Genomic DNA, 17,210 nt, shown 5'->3' on the forward strand with positions numbered 1-17,210 from the left:
AGTTTCTGCTTTATAACAAAGTGAATCAGCTATACATATACATATATCCCCATATCTCCTCCCTCCCTCCCACCCTCCCTATCCCACCCATCTAGGTGGTCACAACACACCGAGCTGATCTCCCTGTGTTATGTGGCTGCTTCCCACTAGCTATCTAATTTACATTTGGTAGTGTATATTAGTCCATGCCACTCTCTCACTTCGTCCCAACTTACCCTTCCCCCCACCCCGTGTCCTCAAGTCCATTCTCTACGTCTGCATCTTTATTCCTCTCCTGTCCCTAGGTTCTTTCATAACCATTTTTTTTTGTTTTGTTTTGTTTTTAGATTCCATATATTATGTGTTATCATACAGTATTTGTTTTCCTCTTTCTGACTTACTTCACTCTGTATGACAGACTCTAGGCCCATCCATCTCACTACAAATAACTCAATTTCATTTCTTTTTATGGTTGAGTATATTCCACCGTATATATGTGCCACGTCTTCTTTATCCATTCATCTGTCAGTGGACACTTAGGTTGCTTCCATGTCCTGGCTATTGTAAATAGAGCTACAATGAACATTGTGGTACATGACTCTTTTTGAATTATGGTTTTCTCAGGGTCTATGCCCAGTAGTGGGATTGCTGGGTCGTATGGTAGTTCTATTTTTAGTTTTTTAAGGAGTCTCCATACTGTTCTCCATAGTGGCTGTGCAAGAGGGTTCCCTTTTCTCCACACCCTCTCCAGCATTTATTGTGTGTAGATTTTTTGATGATGGCCATTCTGACTGGTGTGCGCTGATACCTCATTGTAGTTGTGATTTGCATTTCTCTAATGATTAGTGATGTTGAGCATTCTTTCATGTGTTTGTTGGCAATTGGTATATCTTCTTTGAAGAAATGTCTATTTAGGTCTTCTGCCCATTTTTGGATTGGGTTGTTTGTTTTTTTGATACTGAGCTGCATGAGCTGCTTGTACATTTTGGAGATTAATTCTTTGTCAGTTACTTCATTTGCAAATATTTTCTCCCATTCTGAGGGTTGTCTTTTTGTCTAGTTATGGTTTCCTTTACTGTGCAAAAGCTTTTAAGTTTCATTAGGTCCCATTTGTTTAGTTTTGTTTTTATTTCCATTTCTCTAGGAGGTGGGTCAAAAAGGATCTTGCTGTGATTTATGTCATAGAGTGTTCTGCCTGTGTTTTCCTCTAAGAGTTTTATAGTGTCTGGCATTACAGTTTGGTCTTTAATCCATTTTGAGTTTATTTTTGTGTATGGTGTTAGGGAGTGTTCTAATTTCATTCTTTTACATGTAGCTGTCCAGTTTTCCCAGCACCACTTATTGAAGAGGCTGTCTTTTCTCCATTGTATATTCTTGCCTCCTTTATCAAAAATAAGGTGACCATATGTGCGTGGGTTTATCTCTGGGCTTTCTGTCCTGTTCCATTGATCTATATTTCTGTTTTTGTGCCAGTACCATACTGTCTTGATTACTGTAGCTTTGTAGTCTGAATTCTGGGAGCCTGATTCTTCCAGCTCTGTTTTTCTTTCTCAAGATTGCTTTGGCTATTCGGGGTCTTTTGTGTTTCCATACAAATTGTGAAAATTTTTGTTCTAATTCTGTGAAAAATGCCATTGGTAGTTTGATAAGCATTGCATTGAATCTGTAGATTGCTTTGGGTATTAGAGTCATTTTCACAATGTTGATTCTTCCAAGAACATGGTATATCTCTCCATCTGTTTGTATCATCTTTAATTTCTTTCATCAGTGTCTTATAGTTTTCTGCCTACAGGTCTTTTGTCTCCTTAGGTAGGTTTATTCCTAGGTATTTCATTCTTTTTGTTACAGTGGTAAGTGGGAGTGTTTCCTTAATTTCTCTTTCAGATTTTTCATCATTAGTGTGTAGGAAAGCAAGAGATTTCTGTGCATTAATTTTATATCCTGATCCTTTACCAAATTCATTGATTAGCTCTAGTAGTTTTCTGGTAGCATCTTTAGGATTCTCTATCTATAGTGTCATGTCATCTGCAAAAAGTGACAGCTTTACTTCTTCCTTTCCGATTTGGATTCCTTTTATTTCTTTTTCTTCTCTGATTGCTGTGGCTAAAACTTCCAAAACTATGTTGAATAACAGTGGTGAGAGTGGGCAACCTTGTGTTGTTCCTGATCTTAATGGAAATGGTTTCAGTTTTTCACCATTGAGAACGATGTTGGCTGTGGGTTTGTCATATATGGCCTTTATTATGTTGAGGTAAGTTCCGTCTGTGCCTACTTTCTGGAGGGTTTTTATCATAAATGTGTGCTGAATTTTGTTGAAAGCATTTTCTGCATCTATTGAGATGATCATATGGTTTTTATCCTTCAGTTTGTTAATATGGTGTATCACACTGATTGATTTGCATATATTGAAGAATCCTTGCATACTTGGGATAAACCCTACTTGATCACAGTGCATGATCAAGCATCTCTTTTTACTTAAGCAAAAGAGAAAAATAAATAACCTTGACTCCTCTATCTGAAGTGAAAAGTACCTCTATTCAAAATCTCAGTGTGGTGCTTTAAAAAAAAAGTAGTCCTTTACATGGTTTATTTTCCCTTTTGTTTAGAATCCTGAATCTTTCCCCATGAGCGTTGCAATAGGCAGCATTTGGGAAAGCACCACACCACGTCCCCTTCGCGGCTGGACTTCCTGCCACCTCCTGGTCTTCATCCAAGAGCAGAGTCAAGCAGGCAGGTAAGGTTTAGGTGCACAAGGGCTTTTCGTGCTTTGGGCAAACTTTTCTCTCTACCTCCTTCGTGCAAAGCCATGGGGGACGTGCAGTTGGCTGCTGCTCTTAGTAAACTATCTCAGAAGAGGTTGAACCCCTATATCAACATCTAGTGATGCAGCTCTTGGGAGCAGGGGCTGTGTCTGCTTTGCTTGCCTCTTTACCTCTTCGTCCCCCAGCACAACTCTTGACCTGGAGTGGATGCTCAAGTGATCTGTTGAGCAAATTGATGCAGTATGTGATAGGTACAAATAAACTTTTATTCATGTTCAGAGTAGAGAGATTGGTTCCAGCAGAAAAGGGCCCGAGAAGCCTTAGAATTGTAATTTGGAGCTGGAAGAAAAAGTAATTATTTAATACAATTATTTGATTTAACAGATGGGGAAACCAAAGTCGATAAAGATTTCGACCTGTCTGAGTTTGGACTAGATTGCGATGTCTTAAATGAAAGTTTCGAGAGCCTATAGGCAATGGAAAATGGAAATGGCCCAGCATGAGTTGTTGGAAACCCCAGTTGCAGGAAATGCAGCAAAGAAATGTAACACAAGGATTTAAAAGCACCGTATGAATTTAACAATGAGGACTAGAGCATTTCCATGGAGAGGGTAGGCAGAAGTTAGGCTTTGATGGGTACAGGGAGTGAATGGGAGCCGCAAAGGTGGGGAAAAGATGGTGACAGAATGAAGACACAAGGGGGGATAAGGGGCTGTTGGAGGGAATGAGTCCACGGTCCAGGAGAGGAGCTAATCACGTGAGCTAATTCCTTTCTTCCACCTCTCCGTTCAGCTGCTGTGCTCAACTCTGAGAGCAACCATGACTCACTCTTGCCATTCTGACCTCCCTGGGCCGGGATGCCAGGGAGGGTGCTGTCTTCCCAGCACCTGCCTTGCTTTGCTGCCCCTGAGGACAAGCATTCAGGTCTTTTTAAGGGTTTTTTGCAAATCTGTGGAGAGGCAGAACGAGAGCAACCAGTACATCAGAGCAATTTTTGAGGTGATCAATTTTACAGTTCTTACATTTCTTGCCTAAGGTCCACAGTTCCTGACTTAATAAGATGGCAACTGGAATCCAAGTTGCATTTCTGCCTTCTGCTTTCATTTCTATATAAGGGGACGTCGAAATCCATTCTGATGGGCTTTCCTCTATAAAGACACTTCCTCCCAGCCGGACCAGAAGTGTCACATAGCCTCACCTTGCATGTGTTTGTTGGAATACAAATGTAAACATTCTAAATTAAATATTAGCAGATTGGATCTAGTATTGTATACAAGAAGACACAATGTGACCAAATAGGAAGGTTGATTTTTTTTAAACTTCTTTTGTCAGTACTTCAGTATCAAAGTCATTCTGTCTTTATAAAAGAATTGGAGAGCTTTCCATATTTTTGTATGGCACAGAATAATTAAACACTGACATTACCTGCTCTTCAAGGATTAGATAAAACTCGGACATGAAACATCTGATTTTAGTGCTTTGTTAACGGTAGGTCTTTGATCACCTTTTTACTATCTGCAATGGTGACTGGTCTGTGCAGATACTCTACTTCTTATGTTTAGCTGATTGCACGTTTTCTAGGAAATTACTGCTTTCTCTAGGCATCAAATGTGTTACCACAAAGTTACATGTGTATATCATTTATATTATATATTCAATCTCTTCTGTATTTGTGGTAATTTCTCTTTTCTCATTTCTAATTTTATATATTTTTGCTATCTTTCTCTGTTTTTTCCCTCTTTAATCAGCTTCACAAAGTTTACCTTAAAGTTTTGGATTTACTGATGCATTCTTTTTGTATTTTATTATTTCTTCCTGGTTTCTCTTGTTTTTAAGAACTATAATTTTCCTAATTCCCTTAGGTGAGTACTTGGTACATTTTTTTTTTTTTTTTTTCTTTTTGCGGTATGTGGGCCTCTCACTGTTGTGGCCTCTCCCATTGCGGAGCACAGGCTCCGGACGCGCAGGCCCAGTGGCCATGGCTCACGGGCCCAGCCGCTCCGCGGCATATGGGATCCTCCCAGACCGGGGCACGAACCCGTATCCCCTGCATCGGCAGGCGGACTCTTAACCACTGCGCCACCAGGGAGGCCCTTGGTACATTTTTATATTATTTTAAGAAGGAGGTATTTAAGGCTATGAATTTTCCTCTACAAGTAGCTTTCTTGTTCCATAGATTTTGCTATTAAGCGTTCACCACTCTTTTCTAGAAATTTATGTTTTAGTTTCTTTTTATCCAGGAGGGATTACTTTGGGGACATTTTCTAATAATTGGTTCTCCATTACTACCTTCAAGGGATTTATTTTTAATGTTACTCTGCAATATCTAATGAAAACATCAAAGATGTTCAACCACCTACCCCCAAGTACAGTAAACCCTGACACCTCACACCCATGTACTAGTTCTAAGTAAACGTTTGATTCCTGTTTCCAATATTTTTTTTAAAAAAATTACATCCTTCTTCAGTGTTAACCGTCAGGGTGATGTTAAAATGTCTAAACCATATTTATGTCACCTCCACTGTGCCTATTGTTCTTATTCTCCTCTCCCCATGGACATGCTCTTCACCAAGCAAAGATGAGTTCACATCACATATTTGGCTTCTGTTCTCTATGGTGACAGCTCGGGCTATATCAGGAATTGAAATGTAAAAGGAGGTGGCAGGGGCTAGACAGGGGCTTGAAGGAGCTGGTCTTGAAGTTCTGGCTTTTAAGGGTCAAGAATGGCTGAGGCCAAACTGGCATTGACTGAAATGGGAATGTCCAAGCAGAGGTGGACTGGGCCTCTATCAGGAATGCTCTGGAGAGCACAGGGGATGGAAGACCTGCAGTTGATAAATGTATCTCCTTCAGAATAATAGCTATGATTCTCCAGCAGGAGCAAAGAGCAGAAGGGAAGCAGGTTCTCTTCCCCTCTTTCTCCAGCTTGTCTCCTATTACATCCAGCTCCAGTCCATTTCATAGTCCCTTGGATCCTCAGCCTTGAAGCTGAGGAAGAAAAACTTAGGAAGAAAAACTCTGGAGTCGAACACCACAATTGACCGTCATCAAAAGGCAAGCAAACTTCAAAGTGGGTGTGTGTTTGTCCAGGGAGGTGGCAGTAGGTTACAATTTTAGAGGGAATGTCAGTATGTCCCTGAAGTCTGGTGGCTCTTGGCTTCCTTGCACACGGGCTGTAGGACCTGACGCCCCTCCCCACTTCAGGCTCCCCACACGAGCCTCACTGCCCCCTTTCTGAGGTCTGGGTGCTGTGTGCAGGCCCACAGGCCACCCCCTGTTGCCTCTCAGCTTCTCCACTGTCCCTCAGGTCACCCAGAACAGTCTCTGCAGTGGCAGCACGTCCTGCCAAACACAGGGCAGTTTCAGCTGATTCCCTGATAGTTTTCTGGGGCAAAGAACTACAAAGTCTGGACTGCTGCTTGAAATGACAGAAGGGAGAATGCAGGGAGAAAATATGAATTAACATCTGAAAGATAGTCTGGCCCTCAAATCAAAGACAACCTTCACATCCAGTATAAATTAGACTCATTTGTTGTCTCAGTCCTTTAAGTAGTTAAACTGTATTGAGGACCTACTGTTGCTGGGGACAGAATCATGCTCTCCCCACTGCACCTTGAACTGCAGCATTTATCACACGGCATTATTTGTACATTTACTTGCCTGTCTCACCCACTGGACCACAGGGAACTCAAGTTCTATATTATGGCGCTTGTCTTCACACCCTCAGGATCTGGAACTGGCTATTCTATATTCTAGAATATAAAAGCTCAATAAATGTTGGCAGGAAGGTAGGACAGACAGGGTAGAGGAGAGAGTGATGCTAAATAAGAAGTGAGCCTCCTTTTATAGAACTCCAGAAAAAAATAAAATATTTATTCCATTCTTAGAACAGCAGCTTAATGAGGAGCTTTTGCAAAAATTTTGCCCACTTATCATTTTCTTTGGGATGTGTTCTCTCTTCTTACCCCATGTTCCCTGAATGATCACTGTTCGTGTTTGTGGTATGTCAGATACCACGCCGGGTCCTTGACGTGCAGGGCCTCTTTGGGTTCTCCAAACCACTGTGTGAGGTGGGTGCTAGTGTCCTCCCACTGAGCAGCTGCTGGATCAAGGAGCTGGGTTTGAGCCTGAGCACTGGGCCACTGACCTTGGTGCTGTGTGGCCACAAGGTGCTTGCTCGCCTGCCTCTGACTGCCTGCCACCTGGTCTCTCCAGCTCGAGGTAGAGTACTCATCAGCTGACCTTTAGGCCCAGGGAAAAGTGCACCAGGGAACACTGCCTCTCAAACACACCAGAAAGAAGCAGATGCTGAGCAGATCTCCAAAGACAAGGTGGGCTTCATGTTTTTCTTCACATTCCAGCCATGTGTGATGTGATGGGAGTCAGGGAACAAATGTTCCCAGAGTGGATGATATGAGCCTAAAAACAAGCAGAATACTGTGTGTGGACTTGAAACAGGAAGAGGAACCCTGTAGCAGCACAGACCACTGTTTCCCACAGTGGATTTTGAGAAGCCCTAAGTCTGGTGAAATGCTTTTTTGGAACACATCACAACAGTTACCGTTCTCTTGGAAACTCACAATGTCATAAGCCCTGAGAAGTCCCATGAAAAAGAAATCTGTTTAACCCAGCACTTCTCCTCATGAGATCATAGGTCACCATCTTCTTTCATGAAGAATACTTCTACACATCTCACCATATTTATTTTGGAAAACACTAGACAACATCAGTCCTGAATCAGAAGGAGGATCCCACAAACAAGGCATGTGGTCCTCTGGGCATTCCATCCATACTGACCAGGTGGGGACCCACTAGACACAATTCAGGGGGAATGCAGGCTGGTGCAGCTGCGAACCCCTGCCATGCTCCCTAACTGGCATCAGGTGCTCCGTGTCCCCTCCTGAGTCCCCGTGGTGCTGGCCATGAATGTTGGCCATGGACCCCCAGGAGGGTCCTGGGGCCTTTTAACTGTCTATCGATATTGACACAGCTAAACAGAGGGGAGAGATTAAGGATTGAGGCAGCTATCGTAATTCATGTGCTCTGTTTTCTCTCCAGTTATCCAAGAAAAACCCTGAGAGAGCCTGTTAAGAACTGGTTTTTTGGCTGTGGTGGCCAGTCAGTAACTGTCACTCTCCTGGGATTCCCACCAAGTGGGGTGTTCACAAACCCCAAGGCCTATAGGTCTTATAGCTAACAAATTATATTTTACATTATTTGTTTCAAAAGTTGGTTAGTGACAACTAAGATCGTCCCTCCGCAATTAGAATCCGATGTCAGAGCGAGAAAATCTCCCATTCACTGGGAACTCCCAGGTCATTCATTCTGAATTAATGGTATTTATTCTCCCTCATTTTATTCCTAAAAAATGGCTCCCCTGGTTGCAGTGTTATGTTAAGCATATTACATGTGACTCCAAAATCAGTTCATATATTATAGCTCGTTACACTCGTGGGTATACATTTCTGAGTAGCTCTCACTCTGCAGTTACAGGTCTACATTAAATATGGGCTGTCCTGAGTGGAGCCTGAGGGCGTTGTCTGTTTATTCCTGGCTCCTTGTTTTTCCTGGAAGTTTTCTTCTCCACGTTTATACTCCTCAGGGAAGATGTGCCTTCCAGTAAGAAAAGTCTACCTGGGGAAGGTGGAAAGTATTTTTCTCCAGAGCTTTCTGGAGAGGAGGTTAGACAGTGGCAGCTGTTTGGGAGCTTGTGGCCTTCTGTGGATGGTCTGCTGCACTGATCAGGGACGCAGGAGGTGGTTGTACCAGAATCCATCAAGACCACTGGCAAAAGGCCACAGTATCTCTCCTTCTGCAGCATTAACATCAATGAGTTTTTGATCTCTACAGCCACCAAGGTTTTGTCTTCTGTGGCTGGCATGCTCTTAAGCATTGTGTTGTAGCATCGTTAATAGACAGTGTTTTTGGGATTTCATAGCATGTAATCTTTAATCACTTCAATAAATCCACAATGACAGCATATTTTTATCCAAGCACAAAGTTCTAATGAGCCACCGGCTTCTTTCTTTGCTCCATTCATCCATTTCTTCAACATATATTATGCCTTGAGTTCCATCGATGAACAAGAAAAAATCCATTGTGCTCATGCTTGTGAGCTCGTGACTGTGGCAAGGGCCACCGTCCTCTGGGGAAAAAGTCCTCACATGCAGTCTCTGGGTTGGGGTTCTCACGTGGCACCTGATGCCAGGCAACACCAGTAACCCTCCTCTTGGGTGTGGCTCTTTGGAGGAGTAAACAAACACAATTGGACAGCCAGCATGTCATACCCAAGGGGGCTTATGAGACTATTCTCAGTGGGCCCCAAAGGCTCTCAAAAGGTGAACAAGTCAAGAGCCACTTTTCTCCTGTGAAACTTTGCCAGTTCTGATTTCCCCACATGCCTTCTTTCAAACTATCTTAGCCGCTGCCCAACACAGTGTGATGAGCGCCAGGCAGCTCTCTTCTTCAAGATAAGGGGAACCTTCAGAGGAAAAGTGACTGCCACGGGGCCAAGGCACGAGAGCCTCTGGAGGCCACTGCCGTCTCCCTCAGCTGCAAAGGTGAAGGCCTGAGACCCTTGAGAAATGAGAATCCAATTGTGTCCAAAATACATCTCAACCTCTTGGGGCTGTCTGTAGCCATATAAGGAGCTGGTCAAGAGCTATTTATCAGAAAGGTTCTTGAGGGCAAAGAGAACCTACAGGGCACTTCAATTAGCTGAGCAGTCCCTGGCTCGGCTCTGATGTGCCTGCAGCTGTCACCAGGAGGGGGATCAGTGGCATTGCTCCTAAAGTTTCATACCTAAGGGCTATGAAGGGCCCCTCTCTTTCTCCTCAACTCCCTTGAGCATCTTTGCCCATATTTGCACAGGGCCTTGGACTCCAGAAAATGTTAGAGTCTAAAAATAGCCGAGCTGTAGGTAAGTAGGTGTTTTAATCGCCTACTTTAATCAAAATATCAAATGAGATTACCCAACGATCACTGGCCACCACAGCCACAGACATGCCTTAAAGGGTCATTCAGTTAATCCACCTGCTTTTCCAACATGATCCAAATAAAAACAGAGAATATGAGTCATGACAGCTGCCCCAGGCCCTCATTTCTCTGTCTTGCTCCACTGTGATTATATCCACGGATGCAGCCTCACACCTGAGGGGCCCCACGGCATCCGTGGCAGCACGAACAAGCTCCTTTTGGGTCTCAGTAAGAAACGTTTTCATACGTGTGAATTTTCAGGACTTGTGTATATTTGCCTTCAAAAATATCTCTAGATGTGTTTTAGTTCAGAAAGGTCTCACCAGACACTTGAAAAGCACGTTTGGATTTTCAAAAATTAGGAGCGCTCACATCCCACAGCCAGTTTTCTGCCACAGAAAGGCCTGAACCAAGCTTTGAGATATTAGTTTCAATTTTGTCTCTCCAGAATGCTTTCTTCATCTCTCCTATGAAATACCTGAATCCTGATTTGATTTGCCTGTCATGTATAGGAAGCTTTTTCAAAAAATTTCCCTCTATTGACACCATTATGACTATGTACTTAGACTATGTACTTTAGTACAAGACCAGCCTAAAGAAAGGTGTGAGGTTGGGACTCCTGAGAAATCCCAGATCCTCTGCTGGCTCCCCACATCTCATCCATAGCCCATATCCTCTACTATAAACCACAGACTTCTGGAACCGGAAGACATATAAGGAGTCTGGAAGGCTAAACTGAACTATCCAAAAAAGAAATTAAGAAAGCAATCCCATTTACCATAATAAAATATTTAGGAATAAACTTAACCAGGGAGATTAAAGATGTGACTGCAAACTACAAAAAAATTTAAATGAGACACAAATAAATATACATCCCATATTCATGAATTGGAAGATTTAATATTGTTAAAGTGTGCATACTACCCAAAGTGATCTGCAGATTCAGTGCATCCCTATCAAAATCCCAATGGCATTTTTACAGAAAGAGAAAAAACAATCCTAAAATTCATATGTAACTGGGAAGGACCCCAAATAGCGAAAACATTCTTGAGGAAGAAGAACAAACCTGGAGGCATCACACATCCTGATATCAAAATATACCACAAAGCTATAGTAATTAGAATAGTATCATACTGGCATAAAGAAAGACATATAGACCAAATGAACTGAATAAAAAGCCCAGAAATCAACCCATGCATATACAGTCCACTGATTATCTACAAGTTTGCCAAGAATACACAATGGGGAAAAGATAGTCTCTTCAACAAATGGTGTTGAGAAAACTGGATATCCAATGCAAAAGAATTAAATTGGACACTTATCTCACACCATACACAATAATCAACTCAAGATGGATTAAAGATTTAAAAGTAAAACTTCAAACAGCAAAACTCCTAGCAGAAAACACAGGGTAAAACTTCATGACGTTGGTCTTGGCAATGATTTCTTGGATATGACACCAAAACCATAAGCAACAAAAGCAAAAATAGACAAGTGAGACTATACAAACTGAAAAGTTTCTGCTCTGCAAAGGAAACAATCAACAAAGTGAAAAGGCAACCCTATGAAACGGGACAAAATATTTGCAAACTATATAACCAATAATGAGGTTAATATCCAAAATGTACAAGGAACTCATACAACTTAATAGCAAAAAAAATAATAACTTGACTTAAAAATAGGCAAAGGACTTGAAAAGACATTTCTTTAAAGAAGACATACAAACGGCCAACAAGTGTATGGAAGGATGTTCAGCATCAGGTAAATGCAATTCAAAACCAATGGAATAAAAAACAAAATAAAAACCCCACAACAAGATATCATCTCACACCTGTTAGGAAGGCCATTATCAAAAACAAACAAACCAAAGAAAACAATTGTAGGAGAGGATACAGAGAAATTGAAACCCTTGTACACTCTTGGTGGAAATGTAAAATGGTACAGCTGCTATAGAAAACAGTACAGAAGTTCCTCAAAAGATCAAAAATAGTACTACCATATGATCCAGCAATCCCACCTCTGAATATTTATCCCAAAGAATTGAAAGCAGGATTTTGAAGAGATATCTGCACTCTCATGTTCATTGTAGCATTATAACCAAGAAGTAGATATAACCTAGATTGTCCATCAGTGAATAAATGGATAAAGAAAATGTGGTATAGATATACAATGGCATAATATTCAGCCATAAACAAGAAAGAAGTCCTGTCCTATGTGACAATGTGAATGAACCTTGAGGCCCTTATGCTAAGTGAAATAAGCTGGTCATAGCATGGTTCTATTATATGAAGAATCTAAAGTACTCAAACTCATAGAAGCAGAAAGTAGAATGGTGGTTGTCAGGGGATGGGGGAGGTGGAATGGGGAGTTGCTGTTCCATGGGTATAGAGTTTAGTCATGCAAGATAGGTATAGTCTAGAGAGCTGCTGTACAACGTTGTGCTTGCAGTTAACCATGCTGTACTGTACGCCAAAAACTTTGTCAAGAGGGGAGATTTCATGTTATCTGTTCTTAGCACAAAGAAAAAAAATCAGTCCAGAAGTGTGTGTAGAATGCCTCCTCCTTCCTTCTCCTGTTCCTACCCTGACAGACAACTGTGGGTATTGCTTGTAGAACAAAAAAGGAAGGGCTTCTCAACCTCATTGCTACCTAAATTTTAGGCCAGATAATTCTTTGTGGTGAGGGATTGTCCTGTACATTATAAAACATTTAGCAGCATCCCAAGCCTCTACCCACTAGATGCCAGTAGCAACCTGCATCTCACAGTTATGACGACCAGAAATGTGTCCAGAAATTGTTAAATGTCCCCTGGGGGCCAAAATCACTCCTGGGTGAGAACCACTGCCTTAGGAAGAATTCCAGCAAGCCTAGAGCTTTGCACCCAAGTTGGCAATGGTGAAGGTCGGATGCTGTATTTGGTGGGGTCGTGTCCTAGAAAAGTTGTTTTTCTCAGGACTGCAGTGTGCCCCACTGAGAGGGTGAGTGTCCCCCTACTGGCTTATACAGCCTAAATTGGTGAAGACATCCAAAGCACATCTTGCTTTCAGTCTTTACCTAGTTTTCTGTCTCCAACAAAATGAAAGAAGAAAAGTACTCTGTATTAGTTTCCTAGGGCTGCCGTAACAAACGACCACAAACTGGGTGGCTTAAAATAACAAAACTTTATTCTCTCTCAATTCTGTAGGCCAGAAGTTCTAAATCAAGGTGTTGGCAGGGCCGTGCTCTCTCCAGAGATTCCAGGGGAGAATCCTTTCTTGTCTTTTCCTGTTTCTGGTGGCTCCGGGCATTCCTTGGCTTGTAGCTGCATCACTCCAACCTGTGCCTCTGTGTGTCTCCCCCTCTGTGTGTCTCCCCTGTGTGTCTCTTGTAAGGACACTTGTCGTTGGATTTAGGGCCCACCAGGGTAATTCAGGACACTCCCATCTCAAGACCCTTAGCTAAATCACATCTGCAAAGACCCTTTTTCTTTTTTTTTAATTAGTTTCTGCTTTATAACAAAGTGAATCAGTCATACATATACATCTGTTCCCACATCCCTTCCCTCTTGCGTCTCCCTCCCTCCCACCCTCCCTATCCCACCCCAAAGACCCTTTTTCTAAATAAGGTCACATTGACAGGTTCTGGGATGTGGGTATCCTTTGTTGGGCGCCCCCTATCAACCCATTACATACTCTAAAACAAAGCTAAATTTTTTTAAACACAGAGACTGACTTTTTTGTACTTTATTTTTTTAGACATTTGAAACAAACAAAAATTTACAGAGAAGTTGGAAGTGTAGTACATAAACCTTCTTTTGAGATTTAGCTGCTGACATGATGCCCCATCACCCCCAAATACTTCAGTGTGCATTTCCTATAAACAAGGACGTTCCTCTGTGTAACCACAGTGTGACTGTCAAAACCAGGAAACTGACGCTGACACAGAACAACTTCACTCCTCCCCGTCCACGATCCCATCCAAGTTCCTCCAATTGTCCTAATACTGATTTTGTAGCCAAAGGATCTGCTTCAGAATCACACATAGCATTTAGTTATCCTGTCCCTTCAGTTTTCTTCACTCTGAAACAGATCCTTAGTCTTTTTTTTTTTTTTTTTTGAGTTTCAAATCCTTAACACTTTTGAAGATCGAAGGTCAGTTACTTTGTAAAATGTCCTTCAGTTTGGGCTGATACGTCCTCACGATTAGATTCAGGATACACATCTTTCTCAGGACTCCTCCAAAATTAGTGCTGTGTTCTCACTGCATCCTACTGAATAACATATGTTTTCAATGCATATGATTAGTGGCCATGAAGATTTTGATCGTTTGATTAAGGTGTATCTGCCTGGCAACTCTTCCCATCTCCCCTTATAATTAATAAGTATTTTGTGGGGAAGACTTTGGCACTAAGTAAATATCCTATTCCCAACTTTCAATTTATTAGTGTATTAATTTGTATCTGAAAGGAGTTGTAATTCCTATTTTATTCAACAGGTTTTAATCTGTTATGATTATTGTTTATTTTGATGCTCAGATTGTGCCACGTTTGGCTAGAAGGAGCCACTTAGTCTGGCTCTGTGTATTTTTGACATGTCCCCATCATTCTGTGATCACTTCCTTGCTTTCTGGCACAAGATAAGATATTCTAAGCTTATTTTGTAATTTCTTTGCCCCTAAAAGGAGCTCTGGTTCCTTTCAGTGGAAAATGAACAGAGTTTCGAGAAACATGTTTGCTCTTGTGTGTTTTCCAGACTGTTGTTGTGACAGTTTCTCTCTGCTGCTTCTCGCTTCATTCCTTCCACATGCCGTGTTTTTACCACCAGCATGCCGTCCCCTCCCTTCCTCCCCAGCGCTGCCCCCACATAGGCCATTCTGTCTCTATGTTGATACTTGGAAGCCCTAACTCTGTGAAACCAGCAGCCGTACGATAGCAACCCCGTGCCTGGGAAAGGCTGGCCTATTGCCGGCAGGCGTGCTGGGCAACTGACTGGCCCTGCTTAGAGAAACTTGGCTCGAGGACTTCTAGGCAGGTAGCTCAACGAGCTTCAACATCTGAATATGTGTGAGGCGTTCCCAAGCACAAGCGAGGATCAGACCAGTGGCTAATTTGCCACTTCATGCTGTGAGAACAACTGATTTCTTATCTTAGTTCAGCTTTTCCTGGGATTGATTCTCCAGACTCTTTGAATTTTGAGTGTTGTTGCCTGGTCCTCCCTACCTGGCATCGTTTCCCCTTTAAGAAGGAAAAATTGAAATGTCTAACGAACCCAGCCATCCTTGTTTCTGCTCAGATCGAGAACTTTCACCCAGACTATGCCATGCGGTAGGGCCAGCTGGTTTCCTCAAGACTGTGAATGCAGCCCGGGACTCCCATGGGCTAGCAGCCCACATGGTGCTCACGCACGGTTTGCCTAGTCCTTCCAGCCTATATCCCAACTCCCACCTCCTGGCTCAGCCACAACAGCCCAAGATGTAGCCCCCAACATCCAGATACTTTTATTCTCCTCCTTGGCCTCCCTGTCCTCTGCCAACCTTCCCTTAGGTCTTCTGCACTGAAGCCCTCTCCAGCATGTCTTCCCCTACCCCCTCCACCCCTGCAGTTAATGAAGTCTTGACTTTCCCCTGTAGCTGCACGTGCCCAACATTTCCATCCTCCACTCCAGTGTCTCCTGAGTGGATTTGAACCCTGTGAAGCTGCCCAGGTGGGGAGACACTGACCTCTGGGCAACCAATCCAAGACCAGCAAGAGGCCCTTGACATGCCTGCTGAGAGGGCTTAGTGTCTTTCTTTCACTGAACTAGGGAAGAGAGAAGGAGAGACAGGGTGTGGGAAGCATGAGGTGGAAGGAAGAGCTGGAGCCAGCTGTCATGCTGGATGGTGTGCAATTTAGACAAGTGAAGGAAGAGACTAAGAACGAGGAAGAGGAAGCTGGGCCACAGAGAGAAGCAGAGGGGCCGTTAGCTTGCATGAAAAGTGCAGATGTAGAGATACTGGTCTCCAATATCTCTCTAGAAACAAATGTCAGTTCATTCAAAGCCCAACTGCACTTTGCTTCCCATTCAGGGATTCTGTCAGATCTTTATAATCTTACAATAAGCTGCCCCTTTTTGTGTGTGCTATTTTGAGTGGATTTTTATTTCTTGCCACCAAAAGAGCCTTTCTGGAACATTCTTGGTGACGGCATTGCCTTCAAGATCTATCCAGTGGAGCTAGATCTATCAAGTCAAGATCTATTAATATCTGTAATATCAACCCTGTGAGAAGGGTTCTATTCCTCTTACCCCACAGTGCCATTTCCCAGATGTTTCTGCAACACCTTGTTAAACAAACCATCCTTCCTTTTAGGTCCATGTCCAGACAAGGATGTACCATCCTCTTTCCTATCATTCATTGATATCTGGACACTTTTCCATGTTCCCTAATAAATATAGATAGGAAGTTCCCCTCTCCTTCCTTTTCCTTGACATCAGCCTGGGCAACCTGAGTATCCACACGGACAATTCATGTACCAGGTCAGCTCTGCAGTTCCTTGCCCTGTCCACTCCAAATATGATGAAAATAATATATAAAAAATGATTCGTATTTTATAGGTTAGGAAATATTTTCCCAGTCATAATCTCACTTTGTTTTGATTTTTGAACTCCACTCACAAAGCCAGATCATAAACTCATCCTCTTATAACTGGCTCATTTCCAAAACCTGGACGTCTTAATTTTCCTTCCATGAAGAAAATTTCTTAGGCTCTTATTTGTTTTTCCCCTTAGTTTCTCCCAGGAAGCCTGCCCTTAGGATTCATCAAGACCCTTTGTCTTTACCCTTACTCATCTCATAGGCTCCCAGCTCCCTTCAGGTTTCCTCCCCAATTCAGCCGGCATCCCACCCCATGCTTGGCCCCGGAAACCTGCATGGGCAGCACCACATCTTCCCTCATCCCTCCATCTCCTCTGCACTCACCTTGTCCATCCTGCTTATCACAACACCTGCTCTTGTGGCTCAAGCTCTCATCATGCAGGCGTATCATTCACTCTCTCTCCCTCTCTCCCTCTGTCTCTTTCATTTTCTCTCTCTCTCATCCCAGGTGGGCCCTCAATACCATTTAATAATATTTTATTAATTCTTCATTAACTCCCGACCTCTGTTTTCTTCTCCCCAGTCTAAGTTCTCCTTCTCACCTGACCTCTGACTCTCCCCCAGAATATTACCACATCAATTTTCCTCTCTTTCTCTACTGTCTCTGTTTCAGGTCTCCTTTTCATTGACCTAAATGAATCGTCAAATATTTTTATAGAAACCAATCCCTCTTCAGTCTTGCTTCTCCCTGAAGCTGCCATTCAGTATCTTCCCATCCCTTCTTTAGAGCTTATACTCAGCACTCTGCCCCTGGTTTCCCTCCACACATTTCTTCTTCAACCCTCCAAACCCTGTTCTTACAGAATCTGCTCTTTCAAAGGGGAGCAATGGCGGCCCAATTCCTAATTCCGATGTGACCACAGAGCCCTGGGAACGCTTCTCCTT

This window comes from Mesoplodon densirostris, chromosome 9 (genome assembly GCF_025265405.1).
Source record: "Mesoplodon densirostris isolate mMesDen1 chromosome 9, mMesDen1 primary haplotype, whole genome shotgun sequence".
Taxonomy (NCBI): domain Eukaryota; kingdom Metazoa; phylum Chordata; class Mammalia; order Artiodactyla; family Ziphiidae; genus Mesoplodon; species Mesoplodon densirostris.